This window comes from Leopardus geoffroyi, chromosome A3 (genome assembly GCF_018350155.1).
Source record: "Leopardus geoffroyi isolate Oge1 chromosome A3, O.geoffroyi_Oge1_pat1.0, whole genome shotgun sequence".
NCBI classification, from domain to species: Eukaryota; Metazoa; Chordata; class Mammalia; order Carnivora; family Felidae; genus Leopardus; species Leopardus geoffroyi.
The window spans coordinates 3,792,721-3,805,524 of NC_059336.1; positions in this window are offsets into that span (position 1 = coordinate 3,792,721).

Genomic DNA, 12,804 nt, shown 5'->3' on the forward strand with positions numbered 1-12,804 from the left:
AATAGCCAAACCATGGAAGCAAAGTAAACGTCCACCGACGGATGAGTGGATACAGGAAGTGTGGTGGGTATACAGTCGAATACTCTTCGGCCACGGAAAAGAAGGAAATCCCGTCACCTGTGACAACACGGACGGACCTTGAGGGCATCGTGCTGAGTGAAATGCGTCAGGCTGAAAAAGATAAATACCGTGTGATCTCACTTATGTGTGGATCTAAGACAAAAAGCCAGACTCATGAAACAGGGATCAAATGTGTGGTTACCAGAGGCGGGGGGTGGGGGGTGGGGAGATTGGAGGAAGGTGGTCGAAGGTGGGAGCACCCAGCCTGAAGATAAGTAAGTCCTGGGCGTGTGATACGCAACGTGAGGACCAGGCTGATGCAGCTGTATGGCGTATTTGAAGGTTTGCTAAGAGAGTAGATCCTAAAAGTTCTCGTCACAGGGAAAAAACATTTTCTCTCTCTTCTCCGTATCTCTGTGAAACAATGGATGCTAAATTTACTCCGGTGATCATTTCACAATATATACGTAGGTCAAGTCACTATGCTGTGTGCTTTAAAGTTATTTAGGGCTGTAGGTCAATTGTATCTCAATACAACTGAAAGAAAACAGAAAATACAAAGGAGTTTTGGTGACAGTTGTTCTTTTAAGATGAACACTGAGTAAAGAATGTTCTAAAAATAGGGGTGCCTGCGTAGCTCAGTCAGTTAAGCCTCCGACTTCGGCTCAGGTCATGATCTCACGGTTCACAGGTTCAAGCCCCATGCCGGGCTCTGTGCCAACAGCTCGGAGCCTGGAGCCTGCTTCGGATTCTGTGTCTTCCTCTCCCTCTGCCCTTCCCCTGCTCGTGCTCTGTCTCTCTCTCTCTCAAAAATAAATAAACATTAAAATTTAAAAAAATTAAAAAATCGAATGTTCTAAAAGTAGAAGTAAGCAAAATGATTACTTTTATATTACATGGATTTTACTTGGTAAATTTTTGTTTTCTTTTTTTTTTTTTTTTTAATTTTTTTTTTCAACGTTTATTTATTTTTGGGACAGAGAGAGACAGAGTATGAACAAGGGAGGGGCAGAGAGAGAGGGAGACACAGAATCGGAAACAGGCTCCAGGCTCTGAGCCATCAGCTGAGCCATCAGCCCAGAGCCTGACGCGGGGCTCGAACTCACGGACCGCGAGATCGTGACCTGGCTGAAGTCGGACGCTTAACCGACTGCACCACCCAGGCGCCCCTTTACTTGGTAAATTTTTAAGAGCAAAGTAGCACCCGTTAAAAAGAGTCACCGCGTGTGGCTTGGCTGACAAAGACGATGCAATCTGAAGCAGATACACTGAGCAATTGTGCGCGTGTGTGTTTGTCTCCTGGCCCCTGAGAATCTGCCTTCCCTCCCGAAAGCTGACGACAGACATTCTTAACCTCCAAAGCCAAGTCAGAAGAAAATCAGTGAGTACTCTGCAGTGGTCTAGGACTGAAATGATCAAATTCCAGTAAGTCTTTTATCGTCAAAATCCGTGAGACTTTCACAGTCTCTTCACACGCGTAAAATTTCCCTCCAAAGGGCCCAGTGGAACTGACTCCTGGGGGGCAGGCACTCAGCCCTGTGGGTGGTCCCGGAGGGAGGTGCATCCGGGAGGCCAGGAGCCCAGCGCTGTGACCAAACCGGAGACGACTTCTCCGAGAACAGTCCCGGGCCCCATTTCATGCCCTGCTTCTCAGCACCTTCTAGAGGTATGTGGATGGACACATACGCTCAAGGTCATCGGCGTGGCCACAGACAGGTTTCAAGGCCAGGCTGCTCTGGGGCGAGCTTTGCCTCCAGCTGTTAGATTCTCACCCGCCCTCTCGTTTGTCCACATGCTAATTGAGGTTAAGAGTCTGAGGCTGTCACTGTCCCCCTGGGGAGTTTTGGGGTGAGCACTAGAGATCAGCTCTGCTGGCGACATTGGAAAGAGAGGAACTCAGAAACCAAGTGCGTCCAGGAAAGTGCGTCTCGGAGAATGGTGGGCGCGCCCTCTAGTGGCCACTAGGATGCGTACAGCAGAGCTTGTCCAAGGTTCCCCAAGCCGGGGGTTGAGGGGTAAGGCCGGGTGGGGGAGGTGGTGTGGCGGTGGGGGGAATGAAGGTGCCTGATTTGGATGGAGTATCTGATGTCTGGGAGGGTGGGGGTGGGAAGAGCCCACAGGGCAGCATGCAGGCAGCTGATCCCTTTGCTAAAACCCACCCCATTTGCCATTCTAGCCAACGTGTCCATATTTCTTTCCATATATAACCAACATTTCCTTCCTTCTTCCATTTTCTGCTGTTTTAGGTATGAGGGTAAGCTTCCTCAAGACCTTTGCAGAGCATCGCAGGGATATCAATAAATAGTAAAAAACAAATCCTCATAATGCAAAATGGTGCAGCCACCTTGGAAAACAGTCTAGCAATTCCTCAAAAAGCCCACAGCTGGGCTCATACCCAAGGGAAGTGGAAACGCGTCTCACCAAAAAACTTGCCATGGCTTTTCACGGCAGCGTCACCACCACAACGGTCAAAAAGTGGGAACCACCCAAAAATCCACGGACCGATGAACGGACAAATAAAATGTAACGCATCCATATAATGGACTCTGCGTTGACAGTAAAGGGGAAGGACATACTTCTGCTACATGATGAACCTTGAAAACACTGCAGAGTCAAAGAAGCCAGACCCAAAGTGCCACTGCATGTGTGGTTCCATTCACAAACAAACGAGCGGAGAGCTCAGTCGGTTAAGCGTCTCACTTGGGCTCGGGTCATGATCTTACATTTTGTGGGACTGAGCCCGGAGTAGGGGTCTGCCCGGACAGCTTGGAGCCCGCTTGGGATTCTCTCTCCCCTCCCCTCTCTCTGCCCCTCCACGTGTGTGTGTGTGTCTCTCTCTCAAAATAAATAAGCACTAAATAACAAAGAAAGAAAGAAATGAGCAGAAGAGAGACAGGAGGCAGAATAGGGACTGCCAGGGCCTGGGGAGCGGGGAATAGGGGGGTGGTCACTAATGGGTATGAGGTTTCTTCGGTGATAAAAAATGTTCTGGAACTGGATAGTGGTAATGGCTGCACAATCTTGTGAGGATACTAAAAACTACTGAGTTGTGCACTTTCACATGGGGAATTTAGGATACATAAACCACATCTCAATTAAAAATACAGTTTTCCATGCAGCCACCTGACTGAGGGCCTACGACGCAGCCAATGTTCAGAGGCATTCAGTTAATCCCCCCTCCACTCAGAAAGGCACGGCGTTGGGATTGTGGGACCGGGCTCCAGGTCTACCATTGGTGCGGGGAGTGGGGGGGGGGCGTCCCTCGGAAGCAGACTTTGTGAACAGTCAGGCCCCTGGAGCTGCTACAGCGAGAAAGGCACTCATTGGAATTCATCCAACCACTCCAGCACCCATCTGCCCGCCCATCTGCCCACCCACCCACCCTTCCATACCTTTGTTCCTCTCTCCTAGTCTGTCTCTCTCCCTTTCCCTTTGCTGCTACCTCTGGGTCTCCTTCAGCTTTGGTCTCTCGGATTCTCTCCTCTTGTCTCTCTGTCTCTCCCCGTCTCTGTTCCAGCCTTCCCCTCCCCCACCCCCGACCCCTCTTCTCCAGTCTGCCTCTCTCTTGCCTGCCGCTCATGTGGTCTGGGGGCTCCTTCCCACGTCCCTCCACCCGGCCCTTTCCTCCCCTCTGATTGCTCATACTTTACCCCCGACAGCAAGATACCCCAGGCTGAGATTTAGGGGGGAACTGGAAACTAGGGGGGCACCCCTTCCAGGCTTCTCCCCAAACTTGGAATTTGGCAATTTCCACCCCAGGCCCCTTCACACTCGTCTGGAGTGCCCCCAGCGCTTCCTAGAACCCGTTTCTCCTTATCCCCCCAGTGCCCCTTTCTTAGAAAGCCCTCCAGCCCCTGCGTGCGCGTTTCCGTCCCTCTGCTGCGCGTGCGCGTCCTCAGGGCTTTGCGCCTGCTGGGTCTGCGCCCCGCTGCACCCTGGCCTCCCCTTCCTAACATCTGGAAGGCTCCTGCCTCCTCCCCCTCCCAAGCTGAGAGGGAGGGGGCTGGTCCCTCTTCGGGCAGGGGAAGAAAAGGATCTGCCACCGCTGCCTGTGTCCCCTGCTTAAAGGTTTGCTCCCTTGGACGCCCTGCATCTGGGCTCAGAGCCGGGCCCCACAGCAATTCTGTGTCTGCAGGGAGGCCCCTCCAGCTACGGGGGCTCCGAGACACGCAGCAGGGACAAGTGCGCTCCAGGCTGGATCTCTGCGGCACAGGGAGGAGAGGGCGCCCCAGAGCCCAGCCCGCCACGGCCAGAAACACGCGCAGTTTAGGGAGCATGTTCTGCGTCCCCTCTGACCGGGCCTGCAGGCCTCTGCGATTGGGCCCCTCGCTGAACCCGCCTGTCATAAGAGACCACCCGGTGGCAGATGGTTCCCCCTCCCAGGCCCGATGGTGGCAAAGATGCCTTCAGGCTCACTCTTGATGCTGAAGGCACGAGACTTGGGAACCTTCATCCTTCTCAACAGCCAGTTGCCTCTTGGTGGAGTCTGTGGGTCAGGGCCCTGAGGTGTCCCTCTAGTGGCAGCAGGAAGGCGGGAGCAGAGTCCCAACATTTCTGGCAGAGACCCTCAACTCAGGAAGGAGAGGGAGGGGGAAGGGTCTGCAGCTGGAGCAACAGAGAGCAAGGACCCAGCGTCTGAAATGTCTTCTTTCTGCTTGTAAAAGCACGTGAGTTTTGCGCTCTGCCCTCTTTGGGTTAATGTAAAACCACCAGGTATGCCTGGGGCTCTCCCTTGCTGAACACCTGTCCGCTGGAGGGGGGAGGGTCATGCGCGGCCAGTGTGACCGACTGGGGCCCCCAGCCTCCCCTCTCTCCTCTGCCGCTGGATTTGCCAGAGGTCTGCACCCCGGCCTTTGGACCAGGGACGGTTGTCGGCTCTGTGACCACGCGCCCCAGTTGACATGGGACTTACCTTCCTGTGTTTGTTGTCCTGGAAGAATTATCAACAGCGCTCCCTTTCCCTCTTGAAGTATCCCCATTTGGGTGATAAAGTCTCCCTGGTGTGACCCGCCTGGGCTGGGTCATGGGCTGCCCAGATGCCAGGTAGAACACGATTTCCGGGTGTGTCTGCGAGGGTGTCTCGGGGACAGATGAGGGTTTGACTCAGAGGACTCTGTAAAGATCACCAGTGTGGGTGGGCATCGAACCGTCTGCTGACGTCCTGGAAAGAACAAGAAGGTGGAGGGAGATGAGTTCGTTCTCCGTGCTTGAGCTGAGACGTCCATCCTGTCCTGTCCTTGGACATCGGCGTCCTTGGCTCTTGGGGTTTGGGACTCAAACTGGGATTCTACCATCGTTCCCCCCTCCCTGTCATCAGGCCTTTGGACCGAGTTACATCACCGGCCTTCCTGGGTCTCCAGTAGCAGATCATATGACTTCTTGGTCTCCGCAATTATGTGGATCCAATTTCTGTAATAAATCTCCCCATACACACACATACACACACACACACACACACACACACACACCCTCTCGGTTCTGTTTGTCTGGGGAGCCTTGACTCATACAGACTTGGGCACTGGCAATTGTTCTAAAGCAACAGAATATTAAGGACGAGCTTTCTGAATTGGCTCTGGGTTTCTGGAACTGGCTCTCTGGTCTGATTCCATCTAAAGACGCCAAGGGCTGTTTTCCCTGCAGTAAAGAGCACGATGGTCGCGGTCTGAGGCGTTTACAGAGATGCACAAAATACCTGCGTTGGATACCAATGCACCTCTCAACCCCTCTAAGGTCCCACCAACCCCTCTAAGAAGCAGGGAGGCTTAGTGACTCTGTGTGTGGTTCTTTTGAGCATTTGGGGGCAAAGCAGAGGGAATAGAGCGAGGTTCGTTGGTCGCTGTTAATGTCACTGGGCAAAGTGGCGGGAGAGACAGGTGAGGCCCTGGCTGGGGGCACCGATTCTGTGACCGACAGCTTCCAGGTCTGCCCCGAAGGAGAACCTCACTTCCTGCAGCCTCAGGGCTGAAACTACTGAAACCAAATGCAAAGATTCATCCAGCCTCGAGGGGTGCACACCGGTGTGGGGGGGGTTACGGGGGGGGGGGGGGCGTGCATATCGGTACTGGGAAGGCATCCATTGCCAAGAACGGGATCTGGTGAGGAAGCAGGGAGGCCGGCCCACGGCCTAGGTGTGGGTGTGGGGCATGCACGTGCTGGGCTGTGGGACCAGCCCACCTTGTGTGAGAGACTCTCTGTCTCTCCATGTCTCTGTGTCTCTGGATTTTGATCTATGTCCCTCTCTGTCTCTGTCTCTCCCTGCACGTCTGATTTTGCTCTATAATCCTCCGGGTCTGGCTGCCTCTCCCTCCCTACGCGCCCTTTCTCCCTGCTGATGTGATGATACAAAAGCCCTGTTCTCACGTAACCCCCTCCGCCCTGTCATGGGCCCAGGTCAGGGCCCGGCAGGTGAGGCCTTGTTCTCCATCTCCGCCTGGGGTGTTTGGACGTCAGATGCATCTGCGTGGGGGAGTGGAGGGTCAGAGCCTGGGGACTCAGCAGGGGAGGGAAGAGGGTCTCTTGTCACCCGGTGGAACCAAGGCCCCAGCCCGTGACAGTCTTGCCAGGGCCCAGCCCAGGCCTGCAGCCTCCAGAAGGGAGGGCAAAATGCTCGTAGGAACGCAAGCCTGTCCCGACTCTGGCCATTTCACGACACCCACATCTAATTCCTTCCAGGGGCCGTAGACAATTCGTAGCGTTGAGACTGCAATGTTTCATCGATCATTTTTAAAGACGGAGGCTGAGAGACCCCCATCCCCTGGGCAGCCTCCCACCCCCCAGGGACGTTGCTGGCCAGTTTCTAAAAGCTCCTGTAAATCTTCTAGTCGACGCCACACTCGAGCATTATTGATTTGGCTAAAGGATCATTTTTTCGTATGCAAATAGAAATGAACAGGTGGCTGTAACTGTCGTGGGTCAAGCCCTGTGGGTAAAACTCCGTGCTGCCCTGCGGTCCCTAAAGGTCCCTTTGGGCGTGTGCTCTGCTGTGTGACCAGGAGGCTCTCAGAGCTCAAGTCCTGGCCCTTCAGGAAACAGAGAGGAAGGACCTCAGCACGGAGGGGTGGTAGACGAAACACAGCCATCAGTCAAATTTGAGCTGCAGATAAACACGAAATAATTTTTCAGCCTATGTCCCAGATCTCACATGGGATGAACACAGAGACAAAGCATACCAAATTCTGCAGAACCATCGTCCGACCCCAGCTTGGTGGGGAGGCTCCTCCGGTGGGCGCTGAGCCCCCCAGATGCCGTTTTCTTACAGATCCTGTCAGTTTTATTTTTATTTTATTTTATTTTATTTTATTATTTTAATTTTACTTTTCTTTATTTTGAGAGAGTGAGAGCACATGCGGAGGAGGGGCAGAGAGAGAGGAGGAGAGAGAAGCCCAAGCAGGCTCTGCACTGACAGATGCAGGGCTCGATCCCATGAACCATGGGATCAGGACCTGAGCTGAGATGAAGAGTCACACACTTATTCTCTCTGTCTCTCTCTCAAAAATAAAGAAAGAAACATTAATTAAAAAAAATAATAATAATAAAAAGGGAGCGCCTGGGTGGCTCAGCTGACTTCGGCTCAGGTCATGATCTCGCAGTTTGTGGGTTCAAGCCCCGCGTCAGGCTCTGTGCTGACGGCTGGGAGCCTGGAGCCTGCTTTGGATTCTCTCTCCCTCTCTCTCTGCCTCTCCTCTGCTCATGCGCTCTGTGTCAAAAATAAATAAACATTACAAAAATAATAATAAAAAAAGAAAGAATCAGACACTTAACCGACTGAGCCCCCGGGCGCCCCAGATGCGGTCAGTTTTAGAGGTGCTTTGCCAGGCTCTTCGGGAGCAGTGGGCTCAGGAGGACGACCAGCCTCTCTGGAGGATCCCCAAGCTCCCAAGCTCAGCCAGATGAGAGTAAAAGCGGGTCTGGAGGGGCTGCAGGGGTGCGGCTGACAGCCTCCACCCGAGCCGGCCCATCTCCCGGCAGTTTCCACCTTCCCTGACAGCAGGAGGTGCCGGCAGTGACACTAAGGCCGCTGGTTCTCCCGCGGATAATCGAGGGCTGGCGAGGGGTCCGTCACCACCTGGCTGGCGCGTTCAGCTAGTCGTTGTGTGTGGCCAGCTGTTGCAACGGGACTAGGGACGAGAGACGTCATTTGGGGGCCACACGTGGAAGCTGGCCTCTGCTCACCACGACCGTCCTGCCTTTGTGCCGCGGTGCCCGGCCCGGCCCAGGATTCGGTTCAAGAAGAGCCAGACGCTCCCACCCCCTCCTGCCTCACGGCGGGAGCAGCTGTTACCCCTTCCCGGGGGACCCACAGGCCCTGCTGTTTCTCCTAAACCCTCTTGGCCCTGGTGGTGCAGCCTAGGGAACCCAGGGAGGGACGCAGGTGATACGCCCTCAATACCCACCTCCGCATTGAGTTCAGTGACAGTCATCGTGTCAGTGACCAGGCTCAGCCCTGACACCACCTGCTTCTCTGTAGCCAGAAAAAGTCAGTGACGACTTTCCAGTCTGGGGTATGGACTGGACAGTGACAGGGATGACATCCGGTACCTTTCAGCCTGGGATGGCACCTTGTCAGTGTCTACGTCCCAGAGGCCCTTTTTTGATCAGCCCAGCTGGGCTGGGCTGTTAACTCGAGACCAGGGTTCATAACGTTCCGGTCCGCAGCAAGTCCTGGGTTAACAACGCCATGTTAACCTTCCCGCCCGGCGTGCGGGTCCTCCTGTCGGGGTTTGGGTGACCGAGGTATCGGGTGGGGGTGGACACGCCCCAGTATCGTGACTCCAAGTCCTTGCTGACGGTGCGTCTGCTCAGGTGCCGTGACGTTCTGGGGACGAGCGGCCAAAATGTCAGTGCCTGTCATGCGGTCGGCTGCGGGAGCCACGACCACCCACCCCACACCCGCAGGCGTATCGGCCTCCGTCCGTCGTGGCTCATCACGTTTTCCCCAACAGCCCCCCACCCCCGTGTCATGCACTTATTTTTTTTTTTTTGAATTTATTTTATTTATTTTGAGAGAGGGAAACAGAGCGAGAGCGAGCGAGCAGGGCAGGGGCAGTTAGAGAGGAAGAGAGAGAATCCCAAGCAGGCTCTGCACCTGTCCTCTCAAACCCAAACGTCCATCCATTTAAACGGACCTCACGGGGTCGGGAAATACTGTCACGTGAACACCGGGGTGCAAGATCCCGGGAGAGTCTCAAGTCCCTTCTTTTCATCCCGACACGTGGGGGCCTGGAGGCCTCGGGCCCTTCTCGGTGTCACTGTGCCCCGGCGACATCTGGGTCTGCGACATCCCTTCAGCAAGCTCACACACTACCCAGGCTGCCCGCGTCTCCTGGCTTCCGTCCCCGTCCGTTTTAGAGAAGGGTCTCGCTTCAGTAACTGTAGTTTCAGCTGTACCACCAGTGGCCTCGTGTAGACTAAACCAGATCTCCGCATGAGGCGCCTGAGTCCCCGCAGACACTGCCCGGGACCCCCGGGATGCCGCGGCAGAACCCCCGGGGCCAGGGAGCACCTTGTCAGCCGTCACCCCTGGGAGCCGGCACTGCCCCAGGGCAGCGGGGCCGAGGAGCCCGTGTGCTCCCACCCGCCTCGGTGCGCGGCACCGGTGACGTCACTCACCGCACCAAGGTGCCAGCACGTGGCATCCGTTCTGTCACCTGAACCCTTCTGCCTGCTCTGCCACGTCTCGGTAGCAAAGTGGCCAAGGCAGACGCGGCACCGTGAGGTGCTGGACAGAACGGCTTTCCTCATGGGAGAAGAGGCAGAGGGATCGGCTTCCGCAGCGGGCATCACGCCCCTGGGGCCCTGAGTCCCTCCCAGGAGCAGACACAGGGCCATCGGCCTCCACGCACCCCTCTCGCGCTGCACCAGAAGGACCCCGTGCCCTCCCCACGGGGGACAGACGGAGCAGCGCTGGGCCAGGTGCCACGGGACGCACACGCATCAGCAGAACAGAGGAGCATGCGTGGAGCGTGGCGGGGGACAGATGCTCTGCACCAGGGGACATGAGGACTCTGCCTCCCGGCGAGGAGGAGCTCCAGGCCCCTGTCCCCATCCCCACGTAGCCGCGCAGGGGTCGAAAGTCGGCACGCGAGACGGCCTCTCCCAATAATCACCACGATCTGGCAACCCCACTTCCGAGAACAAACCCAAAAGAAATGAGAACAGGGTCTCAGAGAGATATTCACACACCCGCGTTCACAACAGCGTTACTCACAACAGACAAAAGTTGGAAGCCGCCCAGACATCCATCAACGGGTGGCCACACAGGCAAATGTGTAGACGTGCGGTGGGAGGTTATTCAGCCTAAGAAGGAAGGAAACCGCTATGCTTCGTGGCTGAACTGCGAGGGCGTTAGGCTAACAGGGCGCCTCCCCCCACCCGCCGCATGTCGAGAACATTCCCACTCCGAAAGCACAGCAGGGCCGCGGGGGGCTGGGGTGCAGCTGTTCAGTGGGGACAGACTTCCAGTTTCTCGGGTCTGCTACACAACAAGGTGCACAGAGTTAACACGGCCAAGCCACACACTGGAAAATGGTAAGGATGGTAAGTTTGATGTGTTTTTGTGACCATCAACAAAGAGCATCTGTTTATTGCCCTAAAACTGCTGTGTGCAGACCTCAGGGTGGGTCTCGTGACTTGCGTACTGAGTCCCAGGACGCTGGCCTCCCAAAGAGGCCCTCGTCCTCCAAACTGGTGAGGACAGTAGGTTACACGGCCAAGGGGGATGAAGGCTGCAGAATTAAGGTGGCCCATCAGCCTAGCTTTGAATGGCGGGATCGTCCTGGATTACCGGGGTGAGCCTGACATAATCACAAAGATCCTTAAAAGAGGAACGAGGAGGCCAAGGAGATCAGAGGGCTGTGACATGAGGGGGTGTCATCCTGTGCTGTGGATGGAATCGTGTGTCCCCAAAATGCATAAGCTAAAGCCCTAGGTCCTGGTGTGACCGGAACTGGATCTAGGGGCTTCAGGGGGCGATTAAGGTCAGACTCGGCCATCGGGTGGGGTGCCCCAATCCCATAGGACTGTGGCTCCCACTCTCTCCACCACGTGGGGACAAGAGGAGAGCCGCTGTCTCCAGCCAGGGTGTGAGAACATACCAGAAACCACTAGAAACCAACCGGACCATATCTACATCTGGGACTTCTCACATCCAGAGCTGTGAGGCAGTACGTGTCTGTGGTCAAAGTCCTCCATTCTGCAGAGGCTGAGCTGGCGGGCGCTGGCTTTGAAGACAGAAGAAGCAGGGGGGGGGGGGGTGCAGCTAGCAACGGGAGAGAGCGAGGAGATCACTTCTCCCCTAGAGACTCCAGAAGGAACACAGCCCTGCCGACACCCGTGTCAGACCCCCCTGCCACAGAACCGTGAGGTAATAGATTTGTGTTGTTTTAAACCACCGATTTTGTGTTAATTTGTTGTGGCAGCAATAAAAAACTAACACCTATACCAAGCTTGAATGAAGAAATCCGGGCTTTCCCTCAGCCTAACATCTGTGGTTTTAGATTCTAGCATATTCTCTTAACCTCTTTAGAACTTGCAGTACGAGTCCAGTTGTTTTCAAAGTCTTTCATAATAGCCCCCAATTGTTATACATCTCTTTTCCTCGGTCTTCCTTCTCTTCCTTGCCCACGGACACAGTGAGGGAAAGTACCCACAGAATTCAGGATTCGGTTGTACAATGGCTTTGCGTGAGGTCATAATGATTTTTGCTTTGTTTCCAAAATTGACTCCATTATGGTGCTTACCCAGATGCTGTGAGCTGTGTTAGTTTAGGAGCAGTGATAAAGCCAACGTCTGTGGGAATGACACACAATGGCTCTTTATTGCCTTTGTAACTGATTCCTCATAGTTATTGTGAATGCAGAGTTTGGGTCCCTAAATGTAAATATGTAACTGAGGCTCATCTGCCATATTTTAATTGGTTTACAGTGCATGGAGGAATTTGCATGCATTCTGCTACCTGGAAGAACTTTACATCATCTGTGAAGTTGGATATTTACCAACACTCTCTATGTAGCCACAGTGTAATATGATTTTAAATAGACACCAGCCCTTCCCAACACTCCACATTGGTAGTTTGTGAATAATCTCCCTGTGGAAACTGGAAGGAGCTTTTTGTTTTATGCATTTTTCACCTAGGTTATTAGGTGCATATGCGTTTATGTTGTTCTATAACTTCCTGGTGGGTTAACCCATTCATCATAGTGAAATGACTCTCTTTATCTCCAGTAATGTGTCTTAACTTAAAGTCTACTTCATCTGGAGCTTAGTGTCAGTATAGATAAGCCAACTTGCTTCTGGTTAGTTCTTCCATTTATCGTTTCCAACAGTCCACTTCACATTTTCTCTGCCCTAGGTTAGGTAGTATACCTTGAAAACAGCAACAGGTATGTGTGGTTTCTTTTTATCCAGTCTGGAAATCTTTGTCTTTTAATTGGATTATTTAATCCATTTATATGACATAAAGTTCACAATTCTTTGGATTTATTTCTTATCCTCTTACTATTGGTTTTGCTTTTGCCCTACATTTATTATCTCCATTTATTCTCTTCATTCTTGCCTTTAACAAATTAATCAAGTTTGTTATATATTCCATTTTGCCCCTCTAATAGTGTGGTAGCTATAAATGTTTTTACTATACTTCAAGCCAAGATAAACAACCCCTGTAGAACAAATTATAAACCCATTCTGGAGTCCAGAAGGCAGTCAGCCTAGAAGATATCAATCTCGAAGCATCTTTTGATGGCAGAG